Here is a 20,385-nt window from a genome sequence, read left to right as displayed (position 1 = left end):
TGATGTATGGAGGGGAAGAGAAATTTTGAGATTCGTTAAATGAAACATTCCCCCCCATCATCACCACCCTGCCATTTTCTCACATCGGTTTTGTGCTAACTGGAGATGATGTTGAATGAATAACAAATTAAATTAATCCATGTGAAAATACCCAACGCAACCACAGATTGGGCTGGGAAACTTTCACAGCTATGGGATTTTTTGTTTTGCCTCAGATTTCCTGTTCAGTCTGCACCAGGGAGGAAGAGGCCACAGACAGTCTAGGAGGAGGAAATTAAATAAACAGCCATCGGAAGACACGGTGGGACAGGATCAAAGGATTACAAAACAAGAGGATCAAAAGTTGAAAAAGTGGGAAGCCTGCTTGAAGAAGAGGTCACAGGGATCAGAGAGGACTAGACAGAGGAGGCAGACATAGTCCTGCATGAATCCTCGAGCATGACAAAATATTTGTTTGATTGTAGAATGATCCCCGACACATACCCTCGAACACCGTTCATGTTTTAATACAGGACAGGGTAGCACGCAAGAGAAACTCTTGCTTTTTTTAGCTCCATTCTCAAGTTACATAGGGGCACTTTCATAGAACATGTAGCACAGAAACAGGCCATTCGACCCATGCCGAGCCATTCATGCGGCTCGTATGCTCCACACGAGCCTCCTCCCACCTCACTTCATCCAACCGTATCAGCATACCCTTCTATTCCTTTCTCCATTTTTTGCTGGACTATAACTTGGTGTTGTAAAATTGTTTACAATTTATCAACTGGCCCAGCAGGGGGAACCCCAATCCTTAACTACTGACATGCTGGACTAGCTCAGCATTGAGCAGCTCCAATTATCATTTACATCCAAACCGCAGCACAGAAACAGGCCGTTCGGCCCAACTGGTCTATGTCGGCGTTTATGCTCCACACGAGCCTACCTCATCTAACCCTATCAGCATACCCTTCTATTCCTTTATCCCTCATGTGTTTATCTAGTTTCCCTTTAAATGCATCCATGCTATTTGCCTCAACTACTCCTATCTATTATAGAGACCTTAGCTATTGAATACCACAGACCTTTAGAAGCCCTACAGCTGAAAGTGCTCTAACATTTAGCACGGTTTCACCTACATCAAGGAGCACAGATAACTAAACCCCATGTCGACTTGTATATCACACGCTACTTCCAGCAGTTGAAACCGCTCCTTAGTTATTTTTAATATTTGTTCTTGGTATATGGGTGACACAGGGTGATATTTATTGTCCATTCCTGGTTGTCCTGAGGGCATTAAAAGTCAATCAAGCACATAGTGTGGGACAGGAGTCACACGTGAAGGGGAGACTGGGTAGAGGTGGCAGGTTCCCTTCCCTGAAGGACACTTGTGAACCAGTTGGGTTTCTACAGTGATGCAGCAGCGTTTATGGTCATTATCTGGTGCTTGTGCACAAATCACCAAATGGTAGGATTTGAACTCATGACTGTCCAGTACCATGACAACTAAACTACCATACCTGCAGGGGTTGGATCACCAAACTAAACCACATGGAGAAAAAACCCATCAACATTTAGATGTGAGACAAGACCCCAATGCAGCTGGGATGAAACAGGATGGCACTGGGTCAGATTTGCAAACTCCCCATTACTGACTGATGACTGAAGGAAACAGTCCACTGAAACCGATTACAGCGCAAGTAGAGATTACAAAGTAATGTGAATAGGCAAACAGCTGGATGGTTATCTAGGTTCACAATTGGAAAGGAGAAGCCTGACAGAAACAAACAAGAGGTGTGGCAATCACGGAGTTAGAAGGATGGAGAGTTAAGTGAACCTGGGCCATCATTTATATAACAGGTTAAGTGGTTAAATCCAGGAGGCAACTGTTCTGAATTATAATAGTTATGGCACTTTCGTTTTGTTCAAGCTAATTTGAACTTCCACTGCTGTTCCCAGTGATTCTGTGCGACAGAAAAACTGTTCCCCCGAGAACAGCATAACCCTCAACCTCATGCAAAAACCTTCCCAAGCTGCACTTTCCAACGGAGCTCACAGGATAATGACCAGGTGTGGGAACCCCACTGATACTGTTTTTCCTATCCTAGCTAGGGTTCCCAACTCTGGTTGGACATATACCTGGAGGTTGCATCACATGACCTCCTGCCACTGACTGCCCCACCCCTGCACTCTTGCATTGGTCGCCCGACATGTCCATCCTGACAGTGCCTCGCCTTCCTACACCAATCAGAAATTGAATAGACTCTTCATTCCCTGATTGACTGACAGTCAAGAATCATCCAAACAGCACTTTTTCCCACGTCCAATATTTTTGTAACGAGGAAACAAAAAGTGTTAAAAGGAAATGTTTTAAAAAAAAACAACTTTTCAACACCCCTTTGCTTTTTTTCCTGGGTGCTGCTCGCAGCAGTGTCCTGGACATTAGTCTTTGACTCCAGGGCAATCCTGGAGGGTTGGCAACCCTATCCCTAGCCCAGGCATGGGGATCCTGCCCAATATTTTGCCCACTCTCTCATCGAGGAGTCAGAACCCTGGTTGATATCTTTCCCCCTTCCTAGCCCAGGTTGCTGAAGTCAATGCAGAGGACCCACTGCTGACCTGACAGATTAGCGAACACAGCACAGACCAGGAGTGGGGAAGAGAAAGAAGTTTGCGTGCTATTTGGATGGTTCTGCTGAATGGATAAACACCATCTTTTATCCTTTACTCAGAACAGAAGTTATCTGCTTAAAGTAAACCAAAGAGGACCAAAAGGCCAAAGAGCTGACGGTTTAATGTGAAGGAAATTATTAAACTGCAGATAAATAAATAAAACTGAACAAATTGAAAAAAGGGATAAAAAAGTGTTGCATTCCAAACCACCATTTATATACAGCCTGTCATGTCTTCAGGATATCCCAAAGCGTTTCACAGCCAGTGAAGTACTTCTGAAGTGCAATCAAATATGGCAACCATTTTGCACACAGCTAGGTCCCACAAATGGTAAAGGGGTGAATGATTGGATAATCTGTTTAAGTGTTGTTGGTTCAGGGGGAAACCAGGAGAACTCCCCTGCTCTTCTTCGAATGGTGCCATGGGATCGTTTATGTCCACCTGAGCAGGTAGATGGGGTCTTAATGTAGCATCTCATTTGAAAGACTGCACCTCTGGCAACGCAGCACTCCCTCAGTATTGCACTGAAGTGTCAGCTTAGAATACGTGTCAAGTCCGGGAGTGGACCTTGAACCCACAACCTTCTGACTCATAGAGGTGAGAGTGCTGACACTGTACTCAAAGTTGGAGTTTCAGTTTAGCGCCTTTAAACTATTTTCTTTTCTCCTTACCCCTCTTTGGTCTTCCCATTTCAAACGTCAAACCCGGCTGATAGTCTACCACCAGCCAAAGCATGCAAGAGTGTCCCTAGGTGACAGATGCACTCGATATTTTGTGGAACCACCTGACCTTTCCCACGGTAGTGAGTTCAGGGGTGCACTGTATAGGAAATCATGAGCACAAACTACCGTCCTTCCACTCTGTGTCCCACAGCGTTCTGAACCATTGTATCTAACAGCACAGAAGGAGGCCCATCAAGTCTGTGCCAGCTCTTGGAAAGAGCTATCCAATTAGTCCTACTCTCCCCTTTCCTTCCCCTGCCTCCATATTAGGGTGTGCTTTTTATTTTAAATGATTAACAAGATTAAACTTCCTCAAACCTGGAATCACCTGTGATATTAAAATATTGTGATGTTAATTTAAGTCCCTTTCTACATCATTCCAACTGGCCTGCTAATTAAACACGCTTACAAGGACGGGGGAGTCTCTTCGCTGAAACTGGAAATGTGGCTGATGCCATTAAATGCAAAATTCCTTCTAACAGAAAGGAGACAGCAAAGCCCCTCATCCCTTCCCGTCCGCCCACCACCCCTCCCTTCCCGCTCGCGCCTTCCATTCAACTGCAGGACATGCAACAACTGTCCATTCATCTCCTCCCGCACCATTGTCCAAGGTTCCAAATACTCTGGAGGTTGAGCCCACTGACAAACTGTACCTGGTCAAGGTAAATTTATGAGTCCACTCACGGTTGAGAAGCGTTTCAACGTAATGTCGCCACAGTTTAGATTCAGATGCAAAATTGTTACTACAGTCCTCAGAAAACACAACTAGATAGCCTCCTCCCAATGGATTAGTGCATAAATGTACTACAGTGTGGCGCTGAGCCGTGCTGACATCCGATCCTTGGTCTCTGAGGAATTTCCCAGCCTGGGTGACAGCAGGGTCACAGCAACTGGGCTCAGCGCCCCTTAGAGAGGAGAAAATCAGCTGAGGTTCCTGTTCCTGATCACTATCCAGTCGCCCCTGCTGGGAGTTCAAGCAAATTAATGTCGCCCCACCATTGGCAGCCATGTCTTCAGCCATCTAGGCCCTGCGCTCGCTGACCTACATTGGCTCCCGGTCCGGCAATTTTAAAATTCTCATCCTTGTGTTCAAATCCCTCCATGGCCTCGCCCCTCCCTATCTCTGTAACCTCCTCCAGCCCTACAACCCTCCGAGATCGCTGCGCTCCTCCAATTCTTGCCTCTTGCACATCCCTGATTTTCATCACTCCGCCATTGGCAGCCGTGCCTTCAGCTGCCTAAGCTCTGGAATTCCCTCCCGAAACCTCTCCGCCTCTCTACCCTCCTTTAAGACGCTCCTTAAAACCTACCTCTTTGGCCAAACTCTTGGTCACATTCCTAATATGGCTCAGTGTCAAATTTTGTTTCACAATCACTCCTTTGAAGCCTTGGGATGTTTTACTACATTGAAAGTGCTATAAAAAATGCAAGTTGTTGTTGTTGAGGATGGGATTGGGATCCCCAGCCATCGTGTGGACTCCCACATGAAGAATGGCCATTCGGCCCACAGTATCTGCAGGTGAGGGGTTTCGATGGGACCCTTCAGCAGAGGAGGGGAGCAAATCATAGAATCAGAGTGGTTACAGCACACAAGGAGGCCATTCGGCCCATCAAGCCCATGCCGATTCTTTGTAAGAGCAATCCAGTTAGTCCCAATCCACCGCTCTTTTCCCGTAGCCCTGCAATTTTTTTCCCTTCAAGTGTTTATCCAATTCCTTTCTCAAAGCCACTACTGAATTTGCTTCCATCACCCTTTCAGGCAGCGCATTCCAGATCATAGCTACTCGCTGTGTAAAAGTTTTTCCTCACCTCGCCTTTGGTTCTTTTGCCAATCATCTTGGACTCTAGGGGAATCAAGGGATATGGGGATCAGGCAGGAAAGTGGAGTTGAGGTTGAAGATCAGCCGTGATCTTATTGAATGGGGGAGCAGGCTTGAGGGGCCGTATGGCCTACCCCTGCTCCTAATTCTTATGTTCTTCTAGTTCTTGACTCTTCCACCAATGGGGACAGTTTCTCTTTATTTACTTTATCTAAACCCTTCATGATTTTGAACACTTCTATCAAATCTCCTCTTAACCTTCACTGCTCTAAGGAGAAAAACCTCAGCTTCTCCAGTCTATCCACCTAACTAAAGTCCCTCATCTGGAATCATTCTAGTAAATCTCTTCCGCACCTTCTCTAAGGCCTTCACATCTTTCCGAAAGTGCGGTGACCAGAACTGGACACAATACTCTAGTTGTTGCCAAACCAGTATTTTATAAAAGTTCAACATAGCTTTCTTGCTTTTGTACTCTATGCCTCTATTTATAAATGTAAGGACTTGCACAACACCAGGTTATAGTCCAACAGTTTTATTTTAAATCACAAGCTTTCGGAGCTTTCCTCCTTTGTCACTCACCTGACGAAGGAGGAAAGCTCCGAAAGCTTGTGATTTAAAATAAAACTGTTGGACTATAACCTGGTGTTGTGCAAGTCCTAACATTTGTCCACCCCAGTCCATCACCGGCATCTCCACATCATGGCTTCTATTTATAAAGCCCAGGCTGCCGTATGCTTTAACCACTTTCTCAACCCGCCCTGCCACCTCCAAAGATTTGTGCACATATACCCCCAGGTCTCTCTGCTCCTGCACCCCCTTTAGAATTGTACCATTTAGTTTATATTGCCTCTCCTCATTCTTCCTACCAAATGTACCATTTCGCACTTTCCTGTATTAAATTTAATCTACTGTGTGTCCGCCCATTCCACCAGCCTGTCTATGTCCTCTTGAAATCTATTACTATCCTCCTCACTGTTTACTACATCTCTAAGTTTTGTGTCATTTGCAAATTTTGAAATTGTGCACTGTACACCCAAGTCCAAGTCATTGATATATCAAAAAAAGCAGCGGTCCTAGTACCGATCCCTGGGGAACACCACTGTACATCTTCCTCCAGTCCGAAAAACAACCGTTCACCGCTACTCTCTGTTTCCTGTCATTTAGCCAATTTCTTATCCATGCTGCCACTGCCCCTTTTATTCCATGAGCTTCAATTTCGCTGACAAGCCTATTACGTGGCACTTCATCAAACACCTTTTAAAAGTCCAGATAGACAACATCAACCGCATTGCCCTCATCAACTCTCTCTGCTACCTCATCAAAAAAACTCTACCAAGTTAGTCCATCACCGGCATCTCCACATCAAGTTAGTTAAACACGATTTGTCTTCGGGGGAAGGGCAATAAATTCCAGCAACACCCACAACCCTTGAATAAATTAAAAACAAATATAAGAGGGTGACTGTGTTAAATCCATGAGAGTGGCCGCCTCACACTCTCCCCCCCCCCCCCCCCCCACCGTGACACGCGCGCGCTCTCCTCCCCCCACCGTGACACGCGCGCGCGCTCTCCTCCCCCCACCGTGACACGCGCGCGCGCTCTCCTCCCCCCACCGTGACACGCGCGCGCGCTCTCCTCCCCCCACCGTGACACGCGCGCGCGCTCTCCTCCCCCCACCGTGACACGCGCGCGCGCTCTCCTCCCCCCACCGTGACACGCGCGCGCGCTCTCCTCCCCCCACCGTGACACGCGCGCGCGCTCTCCTCCCCCCACCGTGACACGCGCGCGCGCTCTCTCTTCCCGCCCGCAGACACTGACGGACAGTCTCCCCTCACCCCTCCCCCGGACAGTCTCCCCCTCCCCCCTCTTCCCCCCTCCCCCGGACACTCTCCCCCTCCCCCCCTCCCCCGGACACTCTCCCCCTCCCCCGGACACTCTCCCCCTCCCCCGGACACTCTCCCCCTCCCCCTCCCCCTCCCCCTCCCCCGGACACTCTCCCCCTCCCCCTCCCCCGGACACTCTCCCCCTCCCCCTCCCCCGGACACCCTCCCCCTCCCCCTCCCCCTCCCCCTCCCCCTCCCCCTCCCCCGGACACTCTCCCCTCACCCACCTGCTCCGCTGGAACAACTCTTTCCCCAGCAACCACCCTTCAGAGTGATTGACAATGACATTAACCAATCAACAGCGACACAGCCTGTCGCGCACGCTCATTACAACCAATCAGCGTGTCTGGAAGGCGGGGATTCCAACCCGGACAATAATCACCGACGGACCAGGAAAACAGGGTTTCCGGAGTGATCCCGCGAGGAGGCGAGATTAGTTCCGCTTGGTCTGTGATATTACATTTAACAAATTAAGAGTATTTATTTTTTTTAAATACGCTTGTTGTGTAATTGCGTGAAAGTTGGCTCGGAAACTGAAGATAAATTATTGCACTTTGTGCTGGTAATTTGATAACTGCTTCATTGTGTGAGGGTGAGTGTTTTGGCCTGTGTTGCTCTGTGATTGTAGCTGCAAATAAATTTCATACATGAAGTGTCATCTTGTGGTGAGAATTGGCAACTGCAATTTAATACTCAAAAATCATGTCTTCACAATTTGTAATAATTACAAATTTTAAAATTGTCAGTGGTGGGCAGCTTTTGAAGAAATTTTCCAGGGGGAAGTGATAGAGGGAATGAGAGGACACACATAGGTCAGGATACAGATGCATTACGTGAGAACTAAGTTATGAAATACTAGTTCAGCTTTCAAAAGGGTAACAGGTTCCATAATTGGTGCTCTCAGGTTTGTTTTATAAGTTTCCCATGGTTACAGAGTGCTTTTCCATATTACTGAATATTACAGGATCCTAACTTACACTCAGCCTCTGCGGACAGATAGAACTCCACATCTAGCTTTTACCAGCATATTGATGCTTCAGGGAGAGTGCTCAATGACTGTCCCATCTCACACCAGTAGAAATAGTTAATAAAGTAATATTCACATTCTCCACAGGAGTATAGAGGCAGCTATTCCAGGAGCTAATCCTCTCCCCATGGCACACAGGTAACTCCCTCTGTTTTATTTTAAAGGTTTTATTATTTTCTCCCCTTTCAGACTGGAGGGAAGTATACAGTGGACCACTGCTCTTTTTGATATATATTAATAACCTGAACTTGGGCATAATTTCAAAGTTTGCAGATGACACGAAACTCGGAAATGTAGTAAACAGTGAGCAGAATAGTAGCATAGACTGGTGAAATGGGCAGACACGTGGCAGGTGAAATTTAGAATAGAATCATAGAAAGGGTACAGTGCATAAGGAGGCCATTCGGCCCACTGAGTCCGCGCCGGGATTTAATGCAGAGAATTTTGAAGTGATGTGTTTTCGAAGGAAGAATGAGGAGAGGCATTATAAACTAAATGGTACAGTTTTAAAGAGGGTGCAGGAACAGAGAGACCTGGGGGTTTACGTACACAAATCTTTGAAAGTGGCAGGACAAGTTGATAAGGCTGTTTAAAAAAGCATATGGGATCCTGGGATTTATAAATAGAGGCATTGAGTACAGAAGCAATGAGGTTATGCTAAACCTTTATAAAACACTGGTTCGGCCTCAGCTGGAGTATTGTGTCCAATTCTGGGCGCCACACTTTAGGAAGGATGTCAAGGCCTTGGAGAAGGTGCAGAGGAGATTTACTAGAATGGTGCCAGGGATGAAGGACTTCAGTTATATGGAAAAATTAGAGAAGCTGGGATTGTTCTCTTAGAACAGAAAAGGTTATGGGGAGATTTAATAGAGGTTTTCAAAATTTTGAGGGTTTTTGATAGAGTAGATAGGGAGAAACTGTTTCCACTGGCAAGAGGGTCAGTAACCAGAAGACACAGATTTAAGGTAAATGGCAAAAGAACCAGAGGGGAGATTAGAAGAAATTTTACGCAGCAAGTTGTTATGATCTGTAATGCTCTGCCTGAAAGGGTGATGGAAGCAGATGCAATAATGAGTTTCCAAAGGGAATTAGATAAATACTTGAAAAGGAAAAAATTGCAGGGCTATGGGGAAAGAGCAGGGGGAGTGGGACTAATTGGATAGCTCTTTCAAAGAGCCGGCATAGGCACGATGGGTCAAATGGCCTCCTTCTGTGCTGTGTGATTCTACGGTTCTCCTTTTGTTGACTCTTCGACCAGCCGATGGCACAATCAGCGAGGGTGAGTAACTGATGCTGGATGTGACTGGATTTAAGCAACGTTGGCTCAGGGAAGGTGAGAGGGAATCATCTCCAATATTCCCTCCCTGTGAGAAAATGCCTGCCTTCCTCCTTTCTCAGCACATTTTCCTGAGACCAGGAGCTCTCCACAAGGGGAAACATCCCCCAGCTGATAACACATAGTCCAGCACAGAAACAGGCCATTCGGCCCTACAAGTATATGCTGGTGTTTATGCTCCACACGAGCCTCCTCCCACCCCTCTTCATCTAACCCTATCAGCATATCCTTCTATTCCTTTCTCCCTCATGTACTTATCTAGATTCCCCTTAAATGCATCTATATCTGAACGTTCTATTCCCATTCAATATGTTGGTGCAAAACTCCTTCATTACAGATTGATATTTAAATATAAAGGATGGAATATAGTTCAGATTTTGATCTTTTATCCTGTGCCTTGGGTGCCACATGTTGCTGGGTGAAAATGTAGTAGATCTGTTCCCGGGTTTGTGCTAGTAACTAGCTGCTGGGCACTGCATAGCAGCAATCTGGGGTGATTCTCCCTCAGGGGAAAGTCCTGCCCCTTTCCATGATGAGACTGGGTTCCTGTGTCCTCTCACTCTGGGGTGGCGGGGGAGGGGCAAAAAGTTGCTGAAACCAAAAGCTACATTTTTGACTAATTTTTTATAACCAAGACTAGAACTGAAATACAACTAGAATTTTGGGGACAAAAGACTAAACTAAAATTAGGAATAAGCTTATTCGAAAGATTGTAAGTAAAATGAGACTGAAACTTAAGGTCGAGCGATGTGATTGAGACTAAAACTATAATTGTTTCTCAGACTGGACTCTAAAGTGATTAAAATGCACAATATCCTTGAGCTGCACAGCAGATGAGGATGATATTTCCATGAATCATATTCCGGGAAACTGCCTAATTGTCTGGTAGGCCTTAGAGGGTATTTTTTGTTCCTCCAATTCAGACTAATTCCTGGGATGGCAGGACTGTCATATGAGGAGAGATTGAGTTTACTCTGCCTGTATTCACTCGAGTTTAGACGAATGAGAGGGGATCTCATTGAAACATATAAAATTCTGACAGGGCTAGACAGACTGGATGCAGGGAGGATGTTTCCCCTGGCTGGGGGGGGTCCAGAATGAGGGTTCACAGTCTCAGGTTACGGGGTGGGACATTTAGGACTGAGATGAGGAGAAATTTCTTCACTCAGAGGGTGGTGAACCTGTGGAATTCTCTACCACAGGAGGCTGTGGAGGCCAAGTCACTGAATATATTTAAGAAGGAGCTAGATAGATTTCTAGACACAAAAGGCATCAAGGGGTATGGGGAGAGAGCAGGAATATGGTATTGAGATAGAGGATCAGCCATGATCATATTGAATGGCGGAGCAGGCTCGAAGGGCCGAATGGCCTACTCCTGCTCCTATTTTCTATGTTTCTTTGTTTCCCTTCTCTTTTGAAAGCGCTGATTCCTAGTGGGATGTGATTCAATGCTGCCGGCTGTCCCCCAAACCCATGACCAAATGGGTTTACTTCATACATGAACCTGGATCTAAAGAGCCAGTGTTAAGGGGACATCGCAGCCAAACCCGGTCCTCTCCTTACCCAGTGTCCACACATGAGTAGGAGTAGCTGGATAGTAATCAGGAGCAGGAACCCTGGCTGATTTTCCCCTCCATGGCCCAGGGGCACTTACTGCTGCCTCAGCTGAGATGAGTTTTTATTGCACATCCCTGACAACTGAGGGCACTAAGAGTCAACCATGTAGTGTGGAACTGGAGTAATGTTTAGGCCAGGTAAGGGTGGCAGGTACACACTAGTGAGCCAGCCTATAAGAATCCAGCATTTATGTTTTCTGAAGCAAGCCAATAAACAACCAGATTTACTTAATTTGATCTCGGACCTTATCACGGTGGGATTTGAACCCATGATCTATAGGTTGCTGGTCACAACCACTACATAACCATAACCCCTAAATAGCTTGGGGTAGACCCGCGATTGACCCTCAGACCTTCCTGGTCCTTATGGCTCAGTTCCACACTTCAAAAAAAATTAATTCTTGGGATGTGGGCATCGCTGGCAAGGCCGGCATGCGTTGCCCATCCCTAATTGCCCTTGAGAAGGTGGTGGTGGGCCTTCTTGAACGCTGCAGTCCGTGTGGTGATTCTTGTTATTCTTTGTAGCAGTTCGATACAATTGATGCGTCACTTCAGAGGGCAATTAAGAGTCAACCACATTGCTGTGGGTCTGGAGTCACATATAGGCCAGACCGGGTAAGGACAGCAGGTTTCCTTCCCTAAAGGATATTAGTGAACCAGTTGGGTTTTTATGACAATCCGATAAGATTGAAGTCAAATTCTCAAACTGGCATGGTGGGACTTGAACTAAGGTCCTCTGGATTACTAGACCAGTAACATAACCCCGACAGTACGCTACCCACTTAAATTCCACACTTGCCAGTAAATTAACCAACTGAGCCATCGGGGAAGCTGATTGGCCTTAGAGTTAGCACAGTCGCATTATCCAGCCTAAAAGGTTCTGCGACATCACACCTGACAGTCGATTCGCAGTTAGCCAAACCCGATGTAAGATCAGGACAAATTACAAAGTACAGCACAGAAACAGGCCATTCGGCCCAACAGGCCCATGCTGGTGTTTATGCTCCAAGTGAGCCTCCTCCCACCCTTCGATGGGAGGGGAGACACTGTCATCTTTTATTTAATGTAAAATGAAAGAAATAGAAAGAAAGCTGAACACGTATTCCCTCTGGGCACTGCCTGGTTAGCAACAAACCAAGAGATTTATTTTTGGTTTACTATAAAAGCTGATACAAAACAGAAATGGACAAGTCTGTCATTAGGGAGCACTGTGCCGTTTACTTTGTTTCTGTGAGAGTCTGGCACAACTTTGATGGTTCCCAAGCACAGCTGGATCCTGACAATTACTTTTTGCAAGGAACTGTTGTTCTTGGATCAGGGGTACAGTTGGGGTGCAGTGTTTCTGTAGATTCCAAAAAACAAGCCACCAATTTGCTGCATTTGTACTCAAGCCAGTTTCAGTCCTCCGTTGGTCAACTGGCATCCACACAAAGGCTTCACTTTTAGAAACACTTGGAATCTTTCAGGAAAGTTGCAAAAAAAGAGCAGACTTCTAACTCGCAGCTGCCACAAGGGAACGGGCTGGCAGCATTCAAGACATTAAGCCAATGAGAGAAATGCCATCGTCTGCTCGATACCATAAAATTTGGTTTGGCCCTGCATTTTAACCCTGTACACAAGGGTGCGATGGAGCTTGTGATTCCACCGGGCAAGAGGTTTTTGTTCTGGGAGCGAGCGAGTGCTGGCGGTATGTGAAATTCTTTAACCCTCCAAGCAGCAAGAACAATGTTTCTCGTCCGTTCGGGGCCAAGGGGGACCTCCGACAAGTCAGCTCGCTCGGCAGCCCTCTCCCTGGTTTTGACTCATAATGAACCCCCAGTTTTCCTAAAACTTGCTCCCACCTCCAAAATGGAGGTTTGTGCTGTGAACGTACGCCCACTAGGAACGGGGTCGAAGTTCACCCAAACCCAAATTGAAATGGGTTTGGATCTCTTGGAGAAAAGAAAGAAAAAAAGACTTGCATTTATATAGCGCCTTTCACGACCTCAGGACATCCCTAAGCACTTTACAGCCAATTAAGTACTTTTCAAATGTAGTCACTGTTGTAATGTGGGAAATGTGGCAGCCAATTTGCGCACAGCAAGGACCCACAAACAGCAATGTGACAATGACCACATAACCTGTTTTTTATTGATGTTAGTTGAGGGATAAATATTGGCCAGGACACTAGGGAGAACTCCCCTGCTGTTCTTCAGAATAATGCCACGGGATCTTTTACATCTACCCAAGAGGGCAGACAGGACCTCGGTTTAACCTCTCTTCTCAAAGACTACACCTATGACAGTGCAGCACTCCCTCAATACTGCACTGGAGTGTCAGCCTAGATTTTGTACGCAAGTCTCTGAAATGGGATTTGAACCCACAACCTTCTGACTCAGAGGTGAGAATGCTACCCACTGAGCCCAGGCTGACACACAGAGGACTCCTCTGGTGCATGGCCAGTGTAACTCCCAGTATTTGAGCACACTAACACCAGAACCCCCCTTCCCCTCATTTATGTAGATTTAAAGTAGTTGCCTGCAGAATTGATTGGTGAATTGCTGGGGAGGCCCATCTTTTTTTTTATTCGTTCATGGGATGTGGGCGTCGCTGGCCAGGCCAGCATTTATTGCCCAGCCTTAATTGCCCTCGAGAAGGTGATGGTGAGCCGACTACTTGAACCGCTGCAGTCCTGTGTGGTGAAGGTTCTCCCACAGTGCTGTTAGGAAGGGAGTTCCAGGATTTTGACCCAGCAATGATGAAGGAACGGCGATATATTTCCAAGTCGGGATGGTGTGTGACTTGGAGGGGAATGTGCAGGTGGTGTTGTTCCCATGTGCCTGCTGCTCTTGTCCTTCTAGGTAGTAGAGGTCGCGGGTTTGGGAGGTGCTGTCGAAGAAGCCTTGGCGAGTTGCTGCAGTGCATCCTGTGGATGGTACACACTGCAGCCACAGTGCGCTGGTGGTGAAGGGAGTGAATGTTTAGGGTGGTGGATGGGGTGACAATCAAGCGGGCTGCTTTGTCCTGGATGGTGTCGAGCTTCTTGAGTGTTGTTGGAGCTGCACTCATCCAGGCAAGTGGAAAGTATTCTATCACACTCCTGATTTAAGAACATAAGAACATAAGAAATTGGAGCAGGAGTAGGCCAATCGGCCCCTCGAGCCTGCTCCGCCATTCAATAAGATCATGGCTGATCTGATCCCAACCACAAATCTAAAGAACACAAGAAGTCGGAGCAGGACCCGGCCACATAGCCCCTGGGCCCTCTCCGCCACCCACAGGGCATTGACCGATCCGAACTCAGCTTCATGTCCAATTGAAGCTTTGTAGATGGTGGAAAGGCTTTGGGGAGTCAGGAGGTGAGTCACTCGCCGCAGAATACCCAGCCTCTGACCTGCTCTTGTAGCCACAGTATTTATATGGCTGGTCCAGTTAAGTTTCTGGCCAATTGTGACCCCCAGGAAGTTGATGGTGGGGGATTTGGCGATGGTAATGCCATTGAATGTCAAGGGGAGATGGTTAGACTCTCTCTTGTTGGAGATGGTCATTGCCTGGCACTTGTCTGGCACGAACGTTACTTGCCATTTATCAGCCCAAGACTGGATGTTGTCCAGGTCTTGCTGCATACGGGCTCGGACTGCTTCATTATCTGAGGGGTTGCGAATGGAACTGAACACCATGCAATCATCAGCGAACATCCCCATTTCTGACCTTATGATGGAGGGAAGGTCATTGATGAAGCAGCTGAAGATGGTTGGGCCTAGTACACTGCCCTGAGGAACTCCTGCAGCAATGTCCTGGGGCTGAGATGATTGGCCTCCAACAACCACTACCATCTTCCTTTGTGCTAGGTATGACTCCAGCCACTGGAGAGTTTTTCCCCTGAGTCCCATTGATTTCAATTTTACTAGGGCTCTTTGGTGCCACACTCGGTCAAATGCTGCCTTGATGTCAAGGGCAGTCACTCTCACCTCACCTCTGGAATTCAGCTCTTTTGTCCATGTTTGGACCAAGGCTGTGATGAGGTCTGGAGCCGAGTGGTCCTGGCGGAACCCAAACTGAGCATCTGGATGACATCACAGCGTAAACGTGGTGGAAACGGGTCCCACCCCATAATCCACCACTGAAAATGCCTTTGCGCTGAAATAACTCCCCAAAAACACGTAATTTCAGGGCCACTGTGTTTAAACCAAGAATAATAGGTGTCTTGCACACAGGAAGAGCAGACATTGAACTGAAATAGGAAACGTAACTTGTGTGTTGTGATTTCTACGCCAGGTTTTATGGTCTTCCTGTAGGGCTGGGTGATAGGCAGTAATTTATCTCATGGTAGCTGGAGTCAGAGTTATGATGGATCAGGCACACATGCAGAGTCAATGCATCACAATTCTCCGATTAGAAGCTCCATCCAACAGTCATTTTCATGTGTTTGTCCGTGAAGTAAAAGTAAAAATTCCTGATTTGTCACGCAGCACTGAAAAACCTCAGAATACATGATTTCAAATAGGGCATTTATCTATCGCTCAACACAAAGGAAACCCTGTCTTCAAGTACATGACCTGACCACAATGAAACATTGTGAAGTCTTTCTATAATTCACTGAAACCCTATAGTTTCAACGGTTATGCCCTTGACTCCCTACCGGAAGGTCCCATTCAACTCTCCGACCTCCATTCAGCTGCTCGGCGTCCTCCTGCTAAATGCTGTACTAGATGGAGCCACGGAGACCAAGTTGTGCCCCAATGTAGCCATGATTTGGAGATGCCGGTGATGGACTGGGATGGACAAATGTAAGGAGTCTTACAACACCAGGTTATAGTCCAACAGTTTTATTTGAAATCACAAGCTTTCGGAGGCTGACGAAGGAGGAAGTTGGACTACAACCTGGTGTTGTAAGACTCCTTACATTTGCCCCAATGTAGGTATTGCATCTTCCACCATGCCTGAGTTGTGCCTCAGTCGTCTGCTTGAGGTAAAAACAGAAACTGCTGGAAACACTCAGCAGGTCAGGCAGCATCTGTGGAGAAAGAAACAGAGTTAACGTTTCAGGTCGAAGACCTTTCATCAGAACTGGAAGAAGTTAGAGATTAAACAGTTTTTAAGCAAGTGCAGAGCCAGGGAAAAAGTGGGGGGAGGAAAGAAGAAAAGGGAAAGGTCTGTGTTAGGGTGGAGGGCAGGAGTGATTAAATGACAAAAGGAATGATGCAGGGCAAAAGGGGGTGGTAATGGGTCAAGTAAAGAAAGAAAAGATGGGTCCAGAGGAGGTATAAATGGCACGGCTGCCAATGGTGGCGCAATGAAAATCGAGGATGGGCAAGAGGCCAGAATTGAAGGAGCACAGAGATCGCAGAGAGTTGTAGGGCTGGAGAAGGTTTTTGCACAGTGTCTGTCAGTAAACTCCATGTTCTAAACTTCCTTCACCTTCCACCCCCCTCCCCTCACACACAGTTTTCTCTCCGCTCTTGAAGGCAGTGATTTAGGCTGTGGTCCAGTTCTGTGGGCCTTGACGGGCCTCAAGTAGCCAATCCTCACAAAGGAGATCAGACAGTGAGCATCAACAGGCTTTCAGTCATGGGGAGGTGAGTCCAATCCTGCTCTCTCTCCAACAGGAATTACTGGGTAACAATCAGGAACAGGAAATCTCAACAATTTTTCCTCTCCCTAAAGCAGGATGTGGAGACCAATTGTCATGCCCCAATTGGCTGCCCTGACTGAGATCAGATAACTTAGCACATACCAAAAATCAAACCAGGGACCTTTGGGTCAGTCTGGCTCTGTACAGCACAGCATGCTGATTACCAATTGTCATGTCATTACATAATGTTTATTGAAAATAAGTATTGATTTTCAGTAATTTATATCTATAAAATATTAAAAATCTTACATCTTCATGTACTTCCTATGCCAACATTTCCCGTTATAAATTCCTATGTCCACATTTATAATGGAAAGCACCTATGTAAACATGTCACTCTGCAATTACATCCTCCCACCATTGGTGGCATTGTTGCGCCTCACAATAGTGTCTTCCGGCCTCAGGCTATACTGCAGAGAAACGCATATGTTGCAACCGACTCTACTTCTCTGCTTCCCAAATTGCCGTAAGTTTTGCCAAAGCATTACAGTCCCCACCACTCACATCGCCCACACTTACAGCAGGCAACCATCCATATGGGGCAATCAGCGCTAACCGTCTTCCATCACCATAGGTGTCAATTACAAAGGCACTGCTTACAACGTATTAAGCGCACCGGCTATTTCGGGCAGACTCAGCTGTTCAATAAGCTCCATGTACCTTGTGCGATTACTTTCATTACTTAATCCCCTATACTTGCTGATTTAAAAGCCCCGCTGATTTCAGACAAACTCAAGTCTTCCAGCAGCTCTTTGCACTTCATTAAGGTGAGATTACTTTGGCTACTTACAGACAGTCAACCAACCCTCAGTGTTAAGGTTGTATTGTCCACATCATAGAGCGGGCAAATTGCGTTAACACCAACTATAAGCGGTGGGGAGTGTATATGAAAATAAGGGGGCAAGGTATGAATTTAAAATGCAGACTGAATTACCATTTGCCCTGCTCCAAGTATCACCCGACCTCTACCGTCTCCCCCCACCCCCACCCCCACCTTTCACCTCAGGACTACACTTTCTCTTGACTTCCTTGTGCAACACCATGAAAGCTCGACCGGTATATATATATAGTGAAAGTTGTGTTGAGAACACTTGGCTAGCTTACTGTGCTGTACTGTAATTTAAACTGCGACCCCACCCAAAGGGAAAGTAATAATCTAGCAGTGTATAGTTATTTTTTCATCTGAGTGAATTATCACTTGCCTTGGCACTAAAAATAATATTCTGTTCCCTGTAATCATGGGTTCAAGTCCTGTGAGAGGGAAACAAAAAATGGGAAAACAGGAACGGATTAAAGCAGCTGGTGTGTAGCTCCCTCGCGGCAAGGTTTGTGCACAGGGAGCTGAGTACATTAGGCTGCAGTGTGTGTGAGATTTGACCTCCCATTCAGTTACAGGAGAATTAAACGAGTAATGGGAAACTTTGTCACTTTTTACATGGTTCCCTCCCCTGTCCTCTCTCTCACACACTCACACACACACACAATCTTTCTCTTCCTTACTTTTGAAGGGGTTTTGCGAAATGGGCACCACCAGCCCTCTGGAAGTGACCACCCTCAGGTGTGATCAGCCTAGACAGTGAATGCTGGCAGGCTTTCTGATCACGGAGGGCGTCATCAGCTGTATCCAATCCTATTATTATTCCATCTCCACACATTGCCCTCTTTCCTGGCAGGGTCATTGGACAGCTAGCAGCATCTGGAACTTGGACTGGTTTCCCCCTCCCTGGCCCCAAGGATTCTAAGGCTGTCCTGGATTTAGGGTTGCCAACTCTGGTTGGACCTATTCCTGGAGGTTGCATCACATGACCTCCTGCATCCAACCGTCCCGCCCCCTACGCTCCTGCCATTGGCCGCCCGACATGTCCATTCTCACGGCGCTCCACCTTCCCACGGCCAATTGGAAAGCAAACAGACTGTTCTTTACCCAATTGGATGATTCTTGACTATCAGTCGAACAGCCTTTTTCCCATCTCCAATATTTTTATAACTAATAAGCAAAAGTGTTCAAAGAAAATGGAAAAAAAACACAATTCTTTTTAATGCCCCTATGATTTTTTTCCAGAATTGCTCGCAGCAGTGTCCCGGAGATTAATCATCAATTCCTGGAGATTCCAGGCCAATCCTGGAAGGCTGGCAACCCTGCCTGGATCAGGGGGTCAAAAATAAAAGGGGGTTAGTTAAATATACTTTACACAGAGCGTGAGGCAGAGCCCACAAATTCCATTAAAAGAGAGTTAGATAATTGCTTGAAAAGAGGAATATTAATGGGCAAGGGGAGTGAGCAGGAGAGTGGGATTAGACTTCATGAAGAAACACACTAGCACGGAGTTGATAGGTGAAATGGCCTGTTTCTGTGCTTAACAATTAATGGGGGTGAAGTTCCTAAGAGCTTCTCCCACATTGGCTGAAATCCCATTTACGCACATAAATGGGGGTTTCTGCCTCAGTTACAGTGCCAGAGCAAAAGAAACAGAGCAACAGTTATGTTCAGATCTACTTAATTCAATCAGTACAACTTATCTTCACATAATGATACAAATGAAGAACACTTCCCCAACCAGTGGGTTGTTTTATGCAAGATGTCTTCTAACAGTTTCTCTTGAATTTCTAAGCCTGCCTAAAGCTTTCGCAGCTCCCTGCTTAAAAGCCTGACTGCCCTCGCAATTCCTCCTGTTGTGAAACATCTCTCTCTATTTTTGCCTCTCTTCACAAGCAGATAGGGATCAAAGGACTTTCCAACACAATGGGTACGACGTATTCCTCAATTACCCAAACAAGCTAACAAATTGCTTATTGTTAAGTCTCTGCAGGGAAACAAATTCAATTTAACGTACTAGCCACCATTTTTTAAAGGAGGGGCAGGGAATGGAGGAAAAGAGCTTCTAGTTTGTCAATCAACACAAATTAAGTTGTAGGTTAATTACTTACAAAATGTTGCTTCCAGTAGGGAGTTGCCTCTTTGGGGACAAAAGGTGGGCTTGCATTTATATGATGTCTTATTACATCTCTCAGAAACATCATAAGGTGCTCTTCATACAACAAATTACCTTGAAGTTCAGTCATTATTCCGAGATAGGTGAAGAAGTTATAAAATTATATTTAAAGCCTTGATTTTACAATCAAGATGCCAGCGAGTTGCAAGTAACCTCAGGGGCCTGAATTTGGATGTTGGAGTTTTACTCTGATGACATGTCCTCCAAATTTTCGATAACCATCCTCCACATGAACACCAGGAGAGTTTTAATTTTCCATTCCACTCCCACTCTGACCTCTCTATCCTCGGCCTTCTACACTGTTCCAATGAAGCTCAATGAAAGCTCGAGAAACAGCACCTCATCTTTCGATTAGGCACTTTACAGCCTTCCGGCCTTAACACTGAGTTTAACAGCTTTAGATCTCAACTACTGCTCTCATCTGTTTTTGGACATTCTGTAACCATTTACACCTCCTCTGGATCCATCTTTTGTCCCATCATCACCTCCTTTTGCCTTGCACCAGCTTCCCTTTTGTCCTTTATTCACTACTGCCCTCCACCCTGTCACAGACCATTCCTTTTCTTCTTTTGTCTCTCTCCCCTCCCCCCGCTCCCCCCACCTTTGCCCGGGTTCTGTATTTGCTTAAAAACTATTCATCTCTGAACATCTTCCAGTTCTGATGAAAGGTCATCGACCTGAAAAGTTAACTCTGTTTCTCTCTCCACAGATGCTGCCTGACCT

General features: G+C 46.3%; 1 protein-coding gene across 4 annotated transcripts in view; it reads right to left on the bottom strand.

Moving 5' to 3' along the window:
* The window catches only part of dhrs7b (dehydrogenase/reductase (SDR family) member 7B), a 35,991-nt gene extending 28,599 nt beyond the window's left edge, over window positions 1-7,392 (bottom strand). The window contains exon 1 of one of the 4 annotated variants that reach the window (XM_068002904.1): window positions 7,304-7,392. The gene's annotated coding sequence lies outside the window, so the exon portion shown is untranslated. Of the gene's footprint in view, window positions 1-5,183; window positions 5,662-7,303 lie in introns of those variants that run through there. The other 3 variants (XM_068002907.1, XM_068002903.1, XM_068002905.1) reach the window with 3 other exon arrangements.
* Window positions 7,393-20,385: the final 12,993 nt, after the last annotated feature.

This window comes from Heptranchias perlo, chromosome 22 (genome assembly GCF_035084215.1).
Source record: "Heptranchias perlo isolate sHepPer1 chromosome 22, sHepPer1.hap1, whole genome shotgun sequence".
In the NCBI taxonomy this organism is placed as follows: Eukaryota; Metazoa; Chordata; class Chondrichthyes; order Hexanchiformes; family Hexanchidae; genus Heptranchias; species Heptranchias perlo.
Note: the sequence above shows the minus strand (reverse complement) of the source record. Positions and strands in the feature narration are given on the sequence as shown.